The sequence below is a fragment of the Camellia sinensis genome, chromosome 13 (genome assembly GCF_055761805.1).
Source record: "Camellia sinensis isolate YWXY chromosome 13, ASM5576180v1, whole genome shotgun sequence".
NCBI lineage: Eukaryota > Viridiplantae > Streptophyta > Magnoliopsida > Ericales > Theaceae > Camellia > Camellia sinensis.
In genome coordinates this window covers 30,549,055-30,568,397 of record NC_138973.1, presented here as the reverse complement: position 1 = coordinate 30,568,397, position 19,343 = coordinate 30,549,055, and positions in this window count along the sequence as shown.

Below are 19,343 nucleotides of genomic sequence, written 5' to 3'. Positions count from 1 at the left end.
AATTAAAACAAACAAGTTAGTAAATAAACTAAATGAAATATTTTAAATAAGAACAGATAAGGAAATTAAGCTAACAATATTAACTTACACTTGGTTACTGGAAAATACAGAATTGTTTATTGGAAGTAACTAGAAAATACAGTTTCTACTTGCATCTTTGAAAACTAAATTTTATACAAACTTAAAATTTTACAGAGACTGAGAGAAAAATGCGAACTACCTTGGTCTTAACTGAGAAGCCTCTTTTATAGGCAAAGTGGATAACTGTTGAACTTGTGAAACTTGGAACTGTGAGATCCGTGATTCGAGCTGTAAGGCTTGTGACTTCAAAAGTTGGAAAATACTATGAGACTTGTGACTTCTGAAAAACTTGAAAAGAAGAGGTAATAACTGCAGAAAGCATCTTTCCGTGACCAAGAACCTTTTTACACTTTTTTTTCTTTTTGTTTCTTTTTTTCTCTTTTTTCCTTGCAGTGAGAGAATGTGACTGCACAGTTGACTGATGGGGAATCAATATATATATTAGCAGCTTTTCTCAAAGTAAGAGTAGTGACTGAAGCTGATTTATACATATATAGAATCCAATGACTGACTATTTAAGCATATGGGTCCTGAACATCTTGAAACTGGGGCCCATAAGGATCATTATTGGTTGAAGCCTCAGAGGAACTGGATTCTTCAGAGGTTTCATCTCCAACCTGTGACTTGGCTTGGGCCATCAATAGCTTGGCCATCTGGATCAATTCATCGCTAGATGACTTGGTCTTAGCTTTGGGCTTTGACTGAGCTTATTTGGATTTGGATGATTTGGGCTTGGAAGAGTTGGTTGTTGGGCTTCCAAGTCTAACTGATGGAATTGGGCTTCCTTGAGTTCCTTGGGTGACCGAAGTAGTTGGGTTCTGCTGAGCTTTGACCATTGCAGGTGTTGGTGCATGGAGATTGACTGGGAATTCTTCTTGAACTTGATCAATTATGCGTTTGGGTTTAAAATTATCCCACTATTTAACAAAGTGTTGGCGAATAACCAGGTTATCAAAAATAGCATATTGCTATTTAAATATCCAGGAGACTTTGTATTTGGATATAAATGAATAACCATGGAAATTGTTTTTGTTGTTGACTGAGTTTAAAAATAGAAGAGAAATAATTTACTTGTTCAATTAAAACAGAAGGGAAGATCTCAGGAATAGCTCCATGCTAAGTTCATCATCGAAGAAACCAAGTGGGAAATTCTAACTTGAATTTATGGTCAAATTGGAGGAACCAAGAGTGACTGTATGACTCATTTTGATACAGGAGAGCTTTAAACCATGTATCCATATAGTCATAATAACTATATTGGATTGTATGACCAGGTAAATCTCTGAGTTGAAAAGAAGGACCCCATTCATCAAGAGAAACTATATTGTGGATGTAAAAAGAATGGTAAACAATTTTACTAGTGTATGTACGATCATAGATGGGTTTAATGACTACTGACTGTTGATAAAAGAGAATATCTTTGTAGTAGGTGTAGACGCGCCCGAATGTCCCGGGAAAAATCCCGTTTTGTTCATTGGGCTTACTATAGTTCAGACTCGAATGTCATGGTTCTGAATCTAATCCCGCAAGGTGCAATGCGAGACCGATAAATCACCAAAGAGTCCAAATCCGGCAAATCATTTTGAAAAACATATTTTTAGAAAGAAATGCCAAACATGGACTGCTTTGCCAAATACAGAGTCGCCACCTAAATATTTTGTTTTGGGAAAATTTAGGAAACCCTGACTTGTGCCTAAGGCCACGTGTCCGTTATCACCAAAGTTGCCTTGGCTCGGGAACTTGGGTACGATTGGGGAAGGTCATTTCATGAGCACCCCCGTTCGCCCGATCAAAGATCGGCCACTACTAAGCATGATATCTTGTTTTTGAAAAACACATGTGCTCTTATTCCGGTTATTAACCTAGAATTACTATGTGATGCGCACAACATACAAGTATAGACTAGATTGCCTAAGTTGGAACAAAGCACCGCATATCCGTTTGTTTTAAAAATGGATTGAAGTTTGCTACTCGCAAGTAGGCTAAAACACGGGTTTCGATGAATTATTCCAATTCAAGCAACCCAACCTTCACCCACAGGCATTCATGCAGTTATATCACATAAGCACATAGCCTCATGGTAAGCATGCTATCATGGCAGTCACTCACACACATGCAAAGATGCTAAAGCATAAACACTTACCGACTACTCCGAGCCAAAGAAAGAATCTAATTAGAAAACATGCATGAATCCTAACTATTCTGAGATGCATAATGCAACACATGCAAGAATGTAACTAAGATAGGCTCGGTTATTCTAAGATGTCATGTGAAATGCAACTTGATACATGTGAACAACTTGGGATCGAAATACGATGCAGCTAGTATGATGCGCTGAGCCCGGTGCATGCAAGACAAATGAATGGATGTAATCATGCGAGCATAAGAATGCTAATTGAAACATGCCCTAAAACTAACCATCATAAGCTGGTAAATGAAAGGGAGAAAGATGTGGGGTTGGAAGACATGCATCACACACACGCACACTTATTACAACATTGCTCTCTCTCGGAGGGTCCGAATAAATAATACAGACCGAATAATTAATCAACTACCCTAGCTAATTAAATATTACAAAGCCCTTAAGTAATTAACAAATTAATTACAAAACAATCTAAGTATGAAATTAAAGAGGCTGCCGCAGCTCCGCCTCGAAATGATTGGATGATGCATGCTTGATTCGCCTCGCTCGAAAACCCGTTGCCATGCCAACTATTGCCTCTGTTTGCACTGTTTCATGCCTCTGAAAGCTGCACAAGTCCCAAGGCTACTTTTGAACTACTCCCTGAGCACTGTGGGAGGTCATCGGCCAAGAGACAGGACTACCGGCCATGGAAGGATGGTCATCGACCAAAGATGGGGCCATCTGTAGCACGCGCCCGCGAGGGGCCCTCGCTACAGTTCGGACTCGATTCGTGTCACGGTTCTTAATCTGAACCAAAGAGTCCAAATCCGGCAAATCGTTTTGAGAAACAGATTTTTTTGAAAAGAAGTGCCAAACATGGACTGCTTTGCCAGATACAGAGTCGCCACCTAAATATTTTATTTTGAGGGAATTTAGGAAACCCTGACTCGGTGCCAAAGGCCACGTGTCCGTCATCACCAAAGTTGCCTCGGCTCGGGAACTTGGGTACGATTGGGGAAGGTTAGCTATGAGCACCCCCTCTCGCCCGATCCGAAGATCGGCCTCTACTAACCATGATATTCTGTTTTGAAAACCTTATGTGCTCTTAAACCGGTTATTAGCCTAGAATTACTATGTTATGCGCACAGCAAACAAGTATAGACTAGATTGCCTAATTTGGGAATAAGCATTGCATATCCGTTTGTTTTTGGAAAATGTTTTGGAATTTGCTACTCGCAAGTAGGCTAAAATACGGATTTCAACGAGTGTTTCCAACTCAGACAATCCAACCTTCACCCACAGGCATTCAAACAGTTTATCACATAAACATCTAGCCACATGGTAAGCATGCTGTCATAATAGCATTCACACGCATGCGGTATGCTAAAGCATAAAATACTTACATCGAACTCCGAGCCAAAACAAGAACGTGTTAATAATCAATGCATGATCCAAGTCCATGTTAAGTGCCTAATGCATCGCATACAAAATGTTACTAGAATAGGCTCGGCTAACCTAAGGATGACATGTGAGGTGCACATGAAGCATGTATTCAAAGTTAGATTCGAATTTTAATACAATTAGCAGGATGCGCCGAGCCTAGTGCATGCAATACTGGCGAATGATGCACGCATGCATATCATGAGGTATGCTAAAGTAAACGTGTCCTAATTCTAACCCTCATAAGCAGGTAAGTAAAAGGGAGAAAGAAGTGGGGGTTGGAAGACATGCACACACTCACCCACACTTATTACAAATTTACCCTCGCTCGGAGGGACCGAAAGAATAATACAGTTCGAATAATGAATTAACCATCCTAGCTAATTAATTATTACAAATCACCTAATTAATTAACAAATTAACTAAGCATAAGAAAAGCAATAAAAGGGGCCTCGGGAAGAAGGTTCGATGCGCGCGTGCTCGGGTCTTGCTCGGAAGTGCACTGCCATGCATAAGCTGCCTCTGTTTTCCCTGCACTGCCTCTTGGAAGACTGCCAAAGTCTCAGAATTGCTTCCCTGGACATTGGGAGACACCACCGGCTGAGTAGAATCATCACCGGCTGAGGTGTGTAATCATCGGTTGTTGATGAAACTATCGGTCCAGGAAGGATTGCCGGTCGGCACTAAACACTGTCGGTCGGCAGAAAGTTCCTGCAGAATCTGCAATTGACAGCAACAGAGGACAAGACAGAGCATGGCAATGCTATTCAAGCAATGTATGCATCAATCACACCCCTTATCATGTTTATGACTCAAAGGGCCATGATCCTTGGTTCTTGGACCATCAATCGCGCATTTCAATGCGTGATGGCCCAAAGAATCAAGTGTGCATTTTTGATATGGAATGCAATGCATATGAACAAACCAATGGGACTCAACCTCTATCATAAGCATTTCAAGAGGTGTAGCATGCATGTCAATGCAATGCAATCTTAGGCATGTTGACTAGTATGTAACATGGATAATGCAAGCAAGCATGCAAGACATGCAAGGCATGGGATAATGCAACCAACAAGTATGCAAGGCACAATGTGGGTGTTTAAGCATGTAAACAAACATGTGACTTCATTCAATCATGCAAGTTCAATTATACAACAACTCACCAATATGCTACAACATACAAGGAGTACATGCAACAAACAAAGAGGTGGACTTAAACATGATTTAGGCAGCTCTAATTAGGCCCAAAACAGTGGCCATAAGTGCTCAAAATGAAGGACTAATGGCATGCAAACATACATGCAAATGATCTCCAACACTTCAAACATTAAAGAGCAATTCTCAAGCACACTTAAGAGGATGCAAACATGGACATATAGCATGCAAATTAAGCCTTGAAAATCATGCTATAGGAGGTGCCAAACCAACTTAAGCAAGACAAACATAGCATGCAACAATGGTCTAAAACCCAAGACAAGCCAAGAGGCTAAAACCAAGACTAAGTCAACCAAGCCTCACAAGGCTAAGAGGACTTAAAATAGGTCTAAGGCAGGCCTAGACAACACCCAAGGGACACCTAGATGGCATCTAAGTGGCTCAAATTCGAAAGCTTGCGCAATGACCAAAACATGGAGCATGCAAGCCAAGCTTTCAAAGCTTCAAAAAGGCATCCAAGGCAAGCATACAAGCATGTTAAAGGGACTGAAATAACATGGCAAATGGTCCCAACCCACTAAATTAAGGCAAGGACGCATGCTATACATTCACACACTTAAGGCCAACAAGCCAAAATGCAAAGGGGCTATACTAAACATGCCATGGCCGACCAAAATGACTAGGGACAGACCTCTAACATGGAAAAATAAGCACAAAATCTTCACAAAGCTAGACCTAAAACATGCTTGAACAATGGTTTACAACCTAAGGCATGTTAAGGCCTAAACATGGCATTACAAGGTAGGTATGCTAAGCATGCATGGTGTATCAAAACCAACTAAAAACAGAGGCATATTATGACATAATAAGCACAAAAAATAGCTAAGGCATGGTCAACATGAACCTAAACATGGTGCTCCCTCAAGAGGCCAAAAATGGTCCATTTCAAGGACAACAAGGGGAAGGGGAAGGGGGTGGCCCTCTCCTCCCTAGGACCTCAAGGCACCATCCTCACCTCTGAAATCCCTCAAGATTTCAGTGGTGAGGAGGCCCAAACACCAAGGTCCCGGAGCTCACTCAAAATAGCACAAAATGGGGCCTCTCAAGGCCTAAGAGGGGTCAAACACCCTCAAACAACAAAACACCCTAAACAAACTATTTAGAGGGCCTAAAAACAGAACTTTTTTATATTATACACCAAGCTCAAAAACAGTTCTAAGATAGGCCAAAATAGAATGCAAGAATGGGAAATAAAGGGACTAGTTTCTTACCCTTGTAGACTTCTTTCACAAATGAAGCTCCAGCAGCTTCTTAAGCTCTAAACCAACTCCAAAACTCTGAAAACAATCCCTTAGAACCTCAATAGCCAAGGGAAGGTGTAATAGTAGGTGTTTGTGTGCAATACTATGAACAAATACACCTAGAACACTCAAGAGAGAGAGATATAGAGATAGAATGTATATAAGTTCTAACTCTAGAACCAGAGCTTCTAACAATGTTTTTTCTCTCTAAAATGTCTAACCCTAAAGCCAAGAGGGGAGGGCTCCTCTTATAGAGGAGCCAATCTTGTAAAGCTTACAAGGTAAGCTAACAAGAAGGCCATCCCTCCATACACGTGTATGGAGGGGAACAAAATGCCATACAGCTGTATTAAAATATTTTGCAAAAGCAGATGAACAGTAGTCGGCTACTCAAAATTGCCATCTTGACAAAATGGGCTGCCGACCGGCAACGAAGAATACCGACCGGCAATATACATTGCCGATGGAAACAAAACACCAGCGGGTGGCCTCTGGCCATGGCCGGTGATGTGTGGGGATGCCTCACAAGGCATTCCCTGCCCCTCCAAGGCAAAACACAAGTGTTTGGTGCAAAACCAGACTCTAAACAGTCGAGTCGAGAGATTCTGAGGCAAGGCGATCCCTGCCCCTCCAAGGCAAAACACAAGTGTTTGGTGCAAAACCAGACTCTAAACAGTCGAGTCGAGAGATTCTGAGGCAAGGCGCGCAAGCCGAGACCTCCGGGAACTCAAGACGAACACAAACATGGATGATCACCGAGTGTTCAAACGGTGACGTCCCAGCCTTGAGGACGGTCAAAAATGGGGTATCTACAGTTGCCCCTCTTTGACAGAACTCGAAAGTCATAACAATGACGGGAGTGAATGTCAAAGCTCAGAGACGACCCATTTTTGACAAGGCCGAAGATTTAGACAAACATGCAAGATAAACAAGATATGCGCCCGAAGGCGGGGGCAAAATGCAAGACAGTGCACAGAGGCGGACATAACTTATGATCATGCAAAGAAAGCTGTAACGAAGCATACATGCGATAGTTTTAAGCTAGCATACACCAAACTACACTGCAATGCAGAAAGGATGTAAGAGAATTATGCAATTCTCAATACGTCTCACTCGGAGGATATAATACCTGTGCGGCTCATCTAGTTGCACCAGCCTCAAATGAACCGTACATACAATATCGTACCTGTAAAGAAAACAACTCAACAGGTACGATGTTATTAGCAACATGCATGACAACGCAAAAATGGATGCAAAATGATATACAATATATACAAAACAATGTATAAACAATGCAAATAAAGATGCAATGTAATTGAAACAATGCAAACTATATGCAAAGCAATTGAATCATGATCTAATCATGAGCGGTTCGAAACCACACCTATGTCAAATAGATTGATGGAGGTAACAAGTCTGTCTACCATAGAACGGTCAACTGAACTATGAGTAGTGTAGACGGACACAAGAACAAGTATTGGGGGGAATGACATAAGTGGGGAAACGACCCGCTGGGAAAAGGACTATGATCCTAACGCTGGATGCAACAATTACACTACAATGTAATATATAATGAAAATGCTGGGGAAATGGCAATGGATATGGCACGCAGGCCAAACCAAATCTTGCCTAGGCAAAGCATGTACACGTACAAGCCACGTCTAACATAGAACGGTCCACTGAACTATGCTTCGACACGAGAAGTATGGGCACATACCAGACCAAGCTCAATCATGGAAAGACGCGAGCCATAGATGAAGGGTGATGCAATGAATGCATGCAAGCTTCGATGCAATGTGCACTGGGATGGAAAAGATACAATGGATATGGCCTGCGGGCCAAACCAAATCTTGCCTAGGAAGGGCACGTACACGTACAAGCCACGTCTAACATAGAACGGTCCACTGAACTATGCTTCGACACGAGAAGTATGGGCACATACCAGACCAAGCTCAATCATGGAAAGGTGCGAGCCATAAAGCTACAATGCAGTGAATGCATGCAATTTACAATGCAATGCCTACACAAATATTATAATGATGCATGGCAATGCAACTATTTACGATGATGCATGACAATGCAATTATATTTTTTTGTTTTTGTTTTTGTTTTTGGGATGCAAATGATGCACGAAATGCATGTTGCATGGAATGCGCGACAACACGCGGCTTTCAAGATACATGACAATGTGAATGGACTGTGCACGTCAAGGCACTAAAGGTCTTGCACCTTCCGAGGATTTGAGGTCTCCTAGACCGTACAATATTGCACAAGAAATGCATAACTATGTAAGTGAATTTGAAATGCGCAACAACGTGCGACTTAAGGCATGCATGGCAATGCAAACGAACTGCACACATCAATGCACCGAAGGTTTTGCACCTTCCAAGGATTTAAGGTCTCCTAGACCGTTGCAATACAATACCTGTGCGGCTCGTCTGGTTGCACCAACCTTAAATGAACCGTACATACAATATCGTGCCTGTAAAGAAAACAACTTAACAGGTACAATGTGATTAACAACATGCATATTAATTTGTTCGAAAATGCGTGACAACGCAAAGCAAGTGGGAAACATAACAATGCTGTGAAGGCACAGACATGTAAGTGGAGCACGCGGTCTACGCAGGCAACGAAATTGATTACAAACATGCGGTCTACGCAGGTAATGAAATTGGACATAAAAATGCGGTCTACGCAAGCGGAACATGCGGTATACGCAGGTAGTGAATTTGAACACAGGAATGTGGTCCACGCAAGCGGAACATACGGTCTACGCAAGTAAAGAAATTGAACAAACATGCGGTCTACGCAAGCAAAACATGCGGTCTACGCAGGTAGTGAATTTGAACACAGGAATGTGGTCCACGCAAGCGGAACATGCGGTTTACGCAAGTAAAGAAATTGAACAAACATGCGGTCTACGCAAGCAGAACATGCGGTCTACGCAAGCAGAACATGCGGTCTACGCAAGTAATGAAATTTGAACAAACATGCGGTCTACGCAAGTAATGAAATTTGAACAAACATGCGGTCTACGCAAGCAAAAACCGCGCGATGCGTTTTAGACAACGCGAGCGCATAAGACAGTGCGAATGATATGCGATACGCTTGGGGAAAATTTTGAGTTTTGTAAAAGCCAGAAGGATACGAAAAGGATACACCTTGCACGAATTCGAGTGCCACGCACAGAAGACACGATCCGAGGTCAAAACGGAGGCCGGCAGAGCGTTGGAGATGCACTGTTCTGCATTGTTTTGAGCAATGAAGGCCCTGAACCACGGATATAACCCAAACAAGGATGTAGGAGGATCAAAAAACATTTTAGGAGGTCACCAGATGCCCACCGGCCATCAGAATGCATCACCGGCTGTCTATCGGCCTTCATAAAATTCCATCGGCACAATATATTGCCGACCGGCAAAGAGTGTGGCCGACCAGCAAAAACTCCCTGTTCGGGGCAGTTTTGACATTTCGGCCGCAAGTCTTTAAATATAGGGCCTTTAGCCCTATATTTCTCACATCCTCTTGCTCAAAAATTGCCTCTCTCTCTCTCTATCTAGAGTGTTTTCGTCCTTCGATCTCCTCGTTTTCTTGCGTTCTAGCTCCCATTTCGTTGTTCGATTCGCGATCTCCTTCACGTTTCGGACATTTTCAACCGAACGAAACTTCGTTTCGGCGTTTGTTTTTTGATTTCCGCCACTCGGGGCTTGTTTCCCTCGAGTTCCTCTCGATCTCTATACCTTTTCCACACTCCGGCTTTTTCGGCCCTTTTCGACCCTCTCGGGGTTTGACTTTTTGTTGACTTTTCGCATTCTTGCCCGGTTTTCCGTCTTCTGGCCATTTTCACATTTTCTTCGAGATGGCGGATGACCTTCCACAGGGCGGGATCCCTCCAGAGCACGAGATGGACCCTGAGGCCGAGCCCTTGCCACTCCGCGTCCGGAGACCTACAGGCCCGCGGTTCACGTGATGCTTCCTGACGGACTACGCCAGTTCAGGAGCTTTGATAGGCACGTGCCACCTGAGCTACTACTGCGTGAGCCTACCTCCCACCTGTCCTTCGGCACTTCCGAGGTAACTTTCCTTCTCTGCTTTACTTTCTGCAATGTAAGATGCAAAACTGCCGTAGCTGGTTATGCTCTTTAACTGCTTAATTCTGATATACTATATACTGTAGTTGATTGTAAACATACGTGCAACTGATATTTGTTTGAGACTGACACATGCACACACACTGCACTAGCTTTGAATCACCCAAACACACGGCGCACACTGTATTTCACTGCATACACACTAGTACCCGGTATTGGCTTGAGTTTGAAAATATGCACGCATGCCGTATTTGTCCTGGACCACTTAAACACGCCGACACATCACACGTTGTAGTTCACTCTAAGTGCCCCGGCACCCGGTATCTGTTTGAGTCTGAAAACATGCGCACATGCTATACTGTACTGAACCACCCAAACACATCGACACATCACACGTTGTAGTTCACTGGCGAGCACACCGGCACCCGGTATCTGTTGGAATCCGAAAACATGCACACATGCTGTGTACCTATATGCTTCTTAGAACTGCATTTTGAATATTTCCTTGCAATTTTTGTTTTTGATTATAGGGGGATTCCCATACCATCCGCGGGTATGGGAACACCGTTGCTCGGGACTGGTACCTAGAGCTGCCAGACGCGGTTCGTGACATCGTCGACGAGGCCGGCTTCGGCATCTTCTGCAGGGGGCTCTCCCGACTTACCACTTGCAGGCCCTTGCTTGCTGCTCTAGTGGAGAGGTGGTGGGATACCACCAACTCCTTCCACTTCTCCGTTGCAGGGGACATGACGATGACCCCTTATGACTTCTCGATGCTTACCGGCATCGGGGTAGGGGGTGATCCGATCCCTTTTGACACCGATATGGACGAGTGGGACGCTGCCCAGCTGTACCTGCTCGGCACTCAGCCTCCCCTCGCTCGAGCGGGGTTCGTCAGGTATTCCTGGTTCGAGAGCCACTTTTGGGTCCAATCGGCCTTGGCAGAGGAGGCGCAGATGTCCCCGGAGGAGGTGGACCAGTACCCGCGAGGCTTCATCATGTTCCTTTTCGAGACGACCCTTTTTGCTGATCGGGCAAACACCGTGCCTTTATGCTTGTTGAGCGCACTGGTGGACGTCAGGCGGATCCGCCTCTACGACTGGGGTGGCGCAGCTCTGGCCACTTTGTACGGTTACATGAGCTCTTCTTCCCGCCTCAGCGGACAGCTTCTCGGTGGCTACTGGCGAGCCTGGGAAGTACGTCCTCTTCCCTTTTTACATTTCTGCTTCCTGCTTTCTGTATTCTGCACACTGCACATATATTGTACACTGCCCCACACTGACTGTACACTGCACACCCGGCACACATATACTCTGCTTTACACTGACTGTATACTGCACACACTGTACACTCCGTACAATACACTGCACAACACACGATTCTGCCATTTCTGCTTTATTCTGTATTTTGCCTTATCTGATAGTCATACTGATATCTATTCTGCAGTTGTGGGTGTATGCCTACTTTCCTAGGCTTGCCCCAGTACCCGATGAGGAGATCCCACTCGGCGTCCCCTTCTCTCATCGCTTCGATGTGCGATGCGTGCGGAGACCACGGGAGTCTCTTATTTTCTTCCGCCGATACTTCGACACCATCACCGCCGCGGAGGTATGTTCAACTTTAGAGTTTATTTTTTGGCTTTGCTTCGCACCGTATGTTTTAATAACAGATAGATAACAAACTGCATATTATTTTCAGATCACCTGGCAGCCCTGGGCTCCGTTGCCGGCCATGGTGAGGGATCACTATGAGGGCGCAGGGGAGACTGCCCGTTGTCGGATTCTGTTAGAGGGCCCGGTCTGTCGGGCTTGGTACCTGGGCGAGCGTTTCTTGCGTCAGACCCTGGGTTTACCGGAGCAGATAGTGCCGGGCCCACCTCCTGCCCATATGAGAGATACCGAGAGGTTCGTCGCCCAGGAGATGAGGGATTACACCGTCGGCTGGGGAGCAGAGCATCACAGAGGCGAGGGCGACTACGCAGAGTACGTCCGGACCTACATTATGCGACCCTTGAGCGGTGGTCGCCGAGCTGAGGGGGAGAGGCCAGCGGCGCCGGTAGTTGGAGAGGGAGCGGGGGCTGGAGCAGGAGCGTCGAGGAGAGCTCGAGTGCATGGCATGAGCGGAGCTTGGGGGAGACGGGGGACTGGCTGGCCTGCCCTGCCCACTGTACTGTCATATAGAGGGCAGGATGGGGCGACTTACCAGATCCCCTTTGCTCCTCCCCCGGCTGATCATGAGTTAGCCGGTATCCCCGACTTGCCTTCGGTATGTATTACTTCATTTTGCATCTTGCATTTCATTTCAGTTTATTTGATATTCCGCGGAATACTGATATATCTTATACTCTTGCAGGCGTCCTCCGAGTACACCCGATAGTCCGTGGAGTTGAATGCCTCCATGATGGGGATGCTGCAGCGGACCTTCGACCTTCTGGACCTCTATAGTATTCCGGTATGTTCTTCTGACAATGGCCTCAAACCATTCATAAGTTGATTCGCGTAATCTGATGCACGACACCACACCTGACGCACTGATCTCACAGCATCTGATACACTGCATACATTGCATTCTACACTGACAAACTGCTCACGGCGTTCACACACTGTACTCATATACTGCATTCTGCACTGATAAACTGCTCACGGCGTTCACACTGTACCCATACACTACATTCTGCACTGATACACTGCTCACATTATTCTGATGTATTTGCCCTTTGTGATTTTCAGCCTCCCTTCCAGATCCCTCTGCTGAGTGGTGCTCCGGCTGGGCCCTCTATTCCTGCTCGAGGAGGGCATGGAGACACTGCACATCCCCGTACCAGGGGAGGGCGTACTCATGTCGGGAGTAGTTCTCGGGCGCCGACCCCCTGATGATGATGATGATGACGATGATGAGTTCGAGGCAGAGGCAGAGGCCGGGTCATCTGAGGAGGCTGGAGATGACTCAGACTCAGGCTCAGACGGCGATGCTGATGACGATGCCCCTGGACCTTCGTCCAGGAAGAGGGCGAGGGCAGATCCCCGGGCCCGAGACTACTGATGATGACCCAGATTGCTGCTTTTCTTCTTCTTTTTTATTTTTTTTTTGCTGGTAGTTAGATTACCTTGTACTGCCGTGGGCAGATTTTTGTTTTCCTCAAAACTTTGTACTTGAAAAAGATTATGAAATGAAACGAACTTTTTATCTGAAGAAGCGTTACATTTTTTTTATATTCCACTGCATTGCATCATGTTACACCTCAATGTAAATGAAATTGATCTGTGGTCTGAATGTTGAACACTTGCATTGTAATAACAAGATAACCAAACCAAGTAACGGCAAAGCAACCCATACAAACCACTGCTTAACCTGAACACACGGCCCATACTCTGCTGAGGATTAATCTGCATACAGTCAATAACCCAACACTTGGTTTATTTTGCACACGGCAAGCTTTAAACAGAACAGCCCAATCTGACAAGACGACCTTCAAAGGTGAAACCTGCTAGGGTTGAAACATGCGCGGATGCCCCAAATTTTCTCTTCCTTCTTTTGGTTCGCCCCAAATATAGAGAATGGCACGGCATTCCGAGCATAAACGATTAACTTTTGAAAAAGGGGTTTTCTTAACCGGGGTATCGAGCCCACAACTGGACACAGCGGAAAAGGACTCGACAAAGGTACACGACCTAAACACAACGAGACACGCTTGGGAAAGACCGAAAACAAAAGACGAGACCGACAAATCAAAAGGACACGACACACGGACGTGCTTATAAACTGAGAGACCTCAAACCTCGAGGAGCCGGTTCCTCCGGGTATACTTCCTACCCTTTCTGATTTGTGATCCTCACATCACTCGACCCTCAGGCTCGGTTTTTCTTTCAAAACCCTTTTCCTCACTTTTCTCTCAACTTACACCTCTCTATTCTTTATTCTCTCATTTTTCATCCCTCCCCAGGGTGATTGATGGATAAATAGGAAGGTGTGGGTTCATGCTCAACACCGTTAGCTCATGGTTATTTCTTCTGGTGGATAGAGTGCCCTCCTGGCAAGTACGTCGATGACGGGGGAAAGACAGAACACCTGACTCAACTGTGCCCCTAGTTTATCGCTTTGACCATTTTTTTGTCTTGGTTTTCTACTAAAACAGTTTTGATCAAGATGAGAGTCGGATTAACATACTTGTTCGATTTTTGATTTGAAAACCATGCAAGTCGAACTATAAGCACTGAAAATTTTCCTTTTTGGGTCCAAGAAAATGGTCCAGTTTTGGAAAATGAAATAATTTTCGAGAAAATGGTCAACCTCAGAAAAAATTCTCAAAAACTATTTTTGCAAACGGCTAATGCTCAACGAGCATGGAACCTACTCTTTGGGATACGCAACCTCGGATCGGAGGCAATGAAAAATTGCCCCTGGCTTGAAAAGAGTGGATGGCAACGGAAAGTTGCCCCTGGTTTGAATGGCGTCTCGCGACGACTCGTGGCAACGGAAAGTTGCCCCTTGTTTGGATGATACCGCGGCAGTCCGCAAACAGTCTTCACTAGTGATGATCATGACCAAACTCCCTCGGACACAGAGAAGATGAAGATGGTCAAAACCAATATATGGACACAGTCACTTTGAAAGTGTTGGCGACTGGACTTTGGGATGAAATCAAAACCATTGTATGGACTGAGATGCTATGAAAGCGTTGGGGGCTGGACTTCAGAATGAAGTTGCCTACGTATCCCAAACATGTGAATCAAGCCTTACGTAGTTCCGGTTAAGGTACACTCGGGTATTTTAACCTTCACTTTCTAAGGCTCTAACTTTTGCCAAGGTGCCCGATGCGGGTTTTCAACCTTGCGAGCTTCTTTTTATTTTCCTTTTTTGTTCATTTCTTTTTCTTTTCTTTTTCGCATTTTTTTTTCTTTTCTTTTCTTTTCTTTTTTGTATTTTTTTGCTTTTTTGTATTTTTCTCTTGCTCTAACTTTTGCCTGGGTCGCCTTTCCGAGTTTTCGGCCCAGCGAGCCTCTCAAAGGGTAAAAGTGTAACAAGTCCATGCCAAATGGTTTTTGAAGTTGAAGCCTCTCTATATCTAGGAGAACGGCTGTTGCAATGTTTTACAGGAGAATCCATCATGGCTGCTCCACGAGTTTCTTCTTGTGAGATCTAATCTTTTTGATTCGGCTTTGGTGCCTCTTGTTCGAGGGCTGCTTCTGATCTGGCCATACAGACCTTGCATGACGTTTGACCGTTTGAACTTTCTGAACGGGTTCAAGGTTCGAAACGGACGGGTTGAATCTTGAGGCTGAGAGCGATCCTAGGCTGCACAATCTCAAGAGCGGTTCCACACAGGTCTTCACAGGGCCGTGTAAAACATTTGTTTTTGAAAGTTTTTAAGAAAGCGACAAATTGCTCGCGCCGAAGATAGTGTGGAACCAATCTGGATCAAGCCAGGGTCCTTCCCAGTACTCATGCTGACAAGCATGGTTTCATTCATTAAGGGCTTAACATCCTTCTCTTTCTCTCAATTGATCAAATTTTGCAAAACCCGAGGAATTCCTTCCTCTTCGTTTTTATCACCGCAGTGTTCAAAAGAGGTTTTTAAAAAACTTAGGTTAATGCAATGAGTTTGGCGCGCAGGAGAGCATGCGAGATGTACTGTCAGCCCATTCAAATCCTTTGGCACAACTAACTCACACTGAAAGCAAGCATGAAAATGAGATAGCCACAGCTGTTTCATTCAGATCTGTTGGTGTAACTAGCTCCTCGGCAGAAACAGACTCAAAAACAAAAACGGGTAATTACAAGACAAAACGGTGTTCGAGATAACAACCCCAGAATCACCTGGTATTCTATATAAAAAGGACTGACTCGCTACAACAAGACAGACCCTTAAGCAAAAAAGACTGACTCAAGACAAAGAGACAGACTCAAAACAAAAGACTGAATCGATACCCAAGCCAGAATTTATAAAGCTAGTGTTCACAGATGCTCAAAAATGGGTGCCAGACGCCACATCCAAAATATACCAAATGTTGCCCGCAGGTGGTTCACTTTCTGATTACATACTTGCAGTATCCGTGTCCTCAAAATCCAATAACTGGGTGGTAACGGACTTGGCTGAGGTGGGCGGGAGGATAACCTCGTTGTCAATCAAATCTTGCATCTCATGACGGAGGCGGAAACAATTGTCAGTAGCATGGCCTGTCTGCTGGTGGTACGCGCAGTACTGAGCAGCATCATGCATAGCAGGGAGATTCTTCGGGAGAGGCCGAGGCTCCAAGGGTTTAAGGTGTCCCCTCTCGGCAAGGATCTGAAGTGCCTTAGATAGAGGCATGTAGAGAGCACGAAAGGTCCTGCACCCTCGGGGTAGGTACTTTGAAGTCTGAGCGTTCTTACTAGCAGCACAAGCAAAAGGGTCGGCAGGCACTGCCTTGGCTTTCTAATCTTTTCCAGGTGCAAGGGCGGGAATAGGAGAAATTGTTCTGGCATAACGGGGTCTATCCCGATTTTCTAACTGACTTGAACTACCCTCAGGTGGAGTGGGGAAAGCATCCTCCACAGTTTTTGCCGCAACTGCGGATATCTGTTGCTTGTTCATCCCTCCGGCCTTCAAAGCCTCGACTGCCCATTAGTTGTTCACTAGGATTGGCATCTGCCTTCACTTTGTCTTTTCCTCTGGCCTCAGTCTGATCGAGGGTTTGGTTTGATGTGGATATGTCATTACCATAGCTGGAGGCCATCTCCAGTTGGCTGAGTTCAATCACAATTCGCCCCAACAACGGGGGCTCCTGAGGTACAAAACTCCCAGCATATGGTGCGGCCGGAGGTGAAGCTGACATTCTGTAGGCGAGATCCACCACAGATCTCTAGAGATCACCTATCATCCCCATTAGTTCAAATGTAGTAGGCTCGCGAGCCTGGTATAGCTGGGGGGCCCAGACCGGGTGCGCAACAGGCGACCTGGGTGGATGTGGCATATCAACATTGGTCTCACTTTGCAGAATGATCCCTTGATCTAATGTAGCTGTCATAACCACGATCTCTTCCGAATTCTGCATCATCATAAGTCCTGCCTTAGCAAGTGGGGATCACTAGCTATTCTGTACCAGTTGTCCGAACTGAAAGAGACAACAAGCAGCATTTCAGCCCAAATGGATCAAACACGGGTGTAGCTGAACAACTATACTCTACTGCTGATCACTGTTCCCCAGAAATCACTGTCCCCAAAACTGAACCCGATACCCGCAGATAACTGATTCTTATAAACTGACACTGATGCCCTCAGGTCTGATACTCAAACTTGCAAATTGATATGTACTTTCCCTGTAGGGATACACTCTAAAAGCACATAGCAAGTAAAGAGAGCCAAAACACCCCTATGTTGGGGTAGGATTTCCCTGCCCTATTTTGTCAGGAGCTAGGGTTTCACTACGCACGCAGCAGTTTCAAACAACCTATAATCGGGTAAGCAACCTGTCATAACTTGGAATGGTCACTATGGATCCGAATATGCACTAGGTCGAATGGTCGAAAAGGGTGCCCCGGTAAAACCGGGGTTTGTGTTCCCATACTGTCAGAGCACATAACCAGTCAGCCTTATGGTCATGCCTTGACAAGACAAGCCTCCAGCAAACCGTTCAGGAATGGCAGATGGCAAACACTGTGTTCCTAGGCGCACCAATGCACATGCAATGCAAAGAGACACATAAATGAAATCAAAACAGGATATCACGAGTTCGAGTCAAGCTCTCTAAATTCCCAGCAGAGTCGCCAGAAACTGTAGCACGCGCCCGCAAGGGGCCCTCGCTACAGTTCGGACTCTATTTGTGTCACGGTTCTTAATCTGAACCAAAGAGTCCAAATCCGGCAAATCGTTTTGAGAAACAGATTTTTTTGAAAAGAAGTGCCAAACATGGACTGCTTTGCCAGATACAGAGTCGCCACCTAAATATTTTATTTTGGGGGAAATTAGGAAACCCTGACTTGGTGCCAAAGGCCACGTGTCCGTCATCACCAAAGTTGCCTCGGCTCGGGAACTTGGGTACGATTGGGGAAGGTCAGCTATGAGCACCCCCTCTCGCCCGATCCGAAGCTCGGCCTCTACTAACCGTGATATTCTGTTTTGAAAGCGTTATGTGCTCTTGAACCGGTTATTAGCCTAGAATTACTATGTTATGCGCACAGCAAACAAGTATAGACTAGATTGCCTAATTTGGGAATAAGCATTGCATATCCGTTTGTTTTTGGAAAATATTTTGGAATTTGCTACTCGCAAGTAGGCTAAAATACGGATTTCAACGAGTTTTTCCAACTCAGACAATCCAACCTTCACCCACAGGCATTCAAACAATTTATCACATAAGCACCTAGCCACATGGTAAGCATGCTGTCATAATAGCATTCACACGCATGCGGTATGCTAAAGCATAAAATACTTACATCGAACTCCGAGCCAAAACAAGAACGTGTTAGTAATCAATGCATGATCCAAGTCCATGTTAAGTGCCTAATGCATCGCATACAAAATGTTACTAGAATAGGCTCAGCTAACCTAAGGATGACATGTGAGGTGCACAAGAAGCATGTATTCAAAGTTAGATTCGAATTTTAATGCAATTAGCATGATGCGCCGAGCCCGGTGCATGCAATACTGGCGAATGATGCACGCATGCATATCATGAGGTATGCTAAAGTAAACGTGTCCTAATTCTAACCCTCATAAGCAGGTAAGTAAAAGGGAGAAAGAAGTGGAGGTTGGAAGACATGCACACACTCACCCACACTTATTACAAATTTACCCTCGCTCGGAGGGACCAAAAGAATAATACAGTTCGAATAATGAATTAACTATCCTAGCTAATTAATTATTACAAATCACCTAATTAATTAACAAATTAACTAAGCATAAGAAAAGCAATAAAAGGGGCCTTGGGAAGAAGGTTCGATGCGCGCGTGCTCGGGTCTTGCTCGGAAGTGCACTGCCATGCATAAGCTGCCTCTGTTTTCCCTGCACTGCCTCTTGGAAGACTGCTAAAGTCTCAGAATTGCTTCCTTGGACATTGGAAGACACCACCGGCTGAGTAGAATCATCACCGGCTGAGGTGTGTAATCATCGGCTGTTGATGAAGCTATCGGCCCAGGAAGGATTGCCGGTCGGCACTAAACACTGTC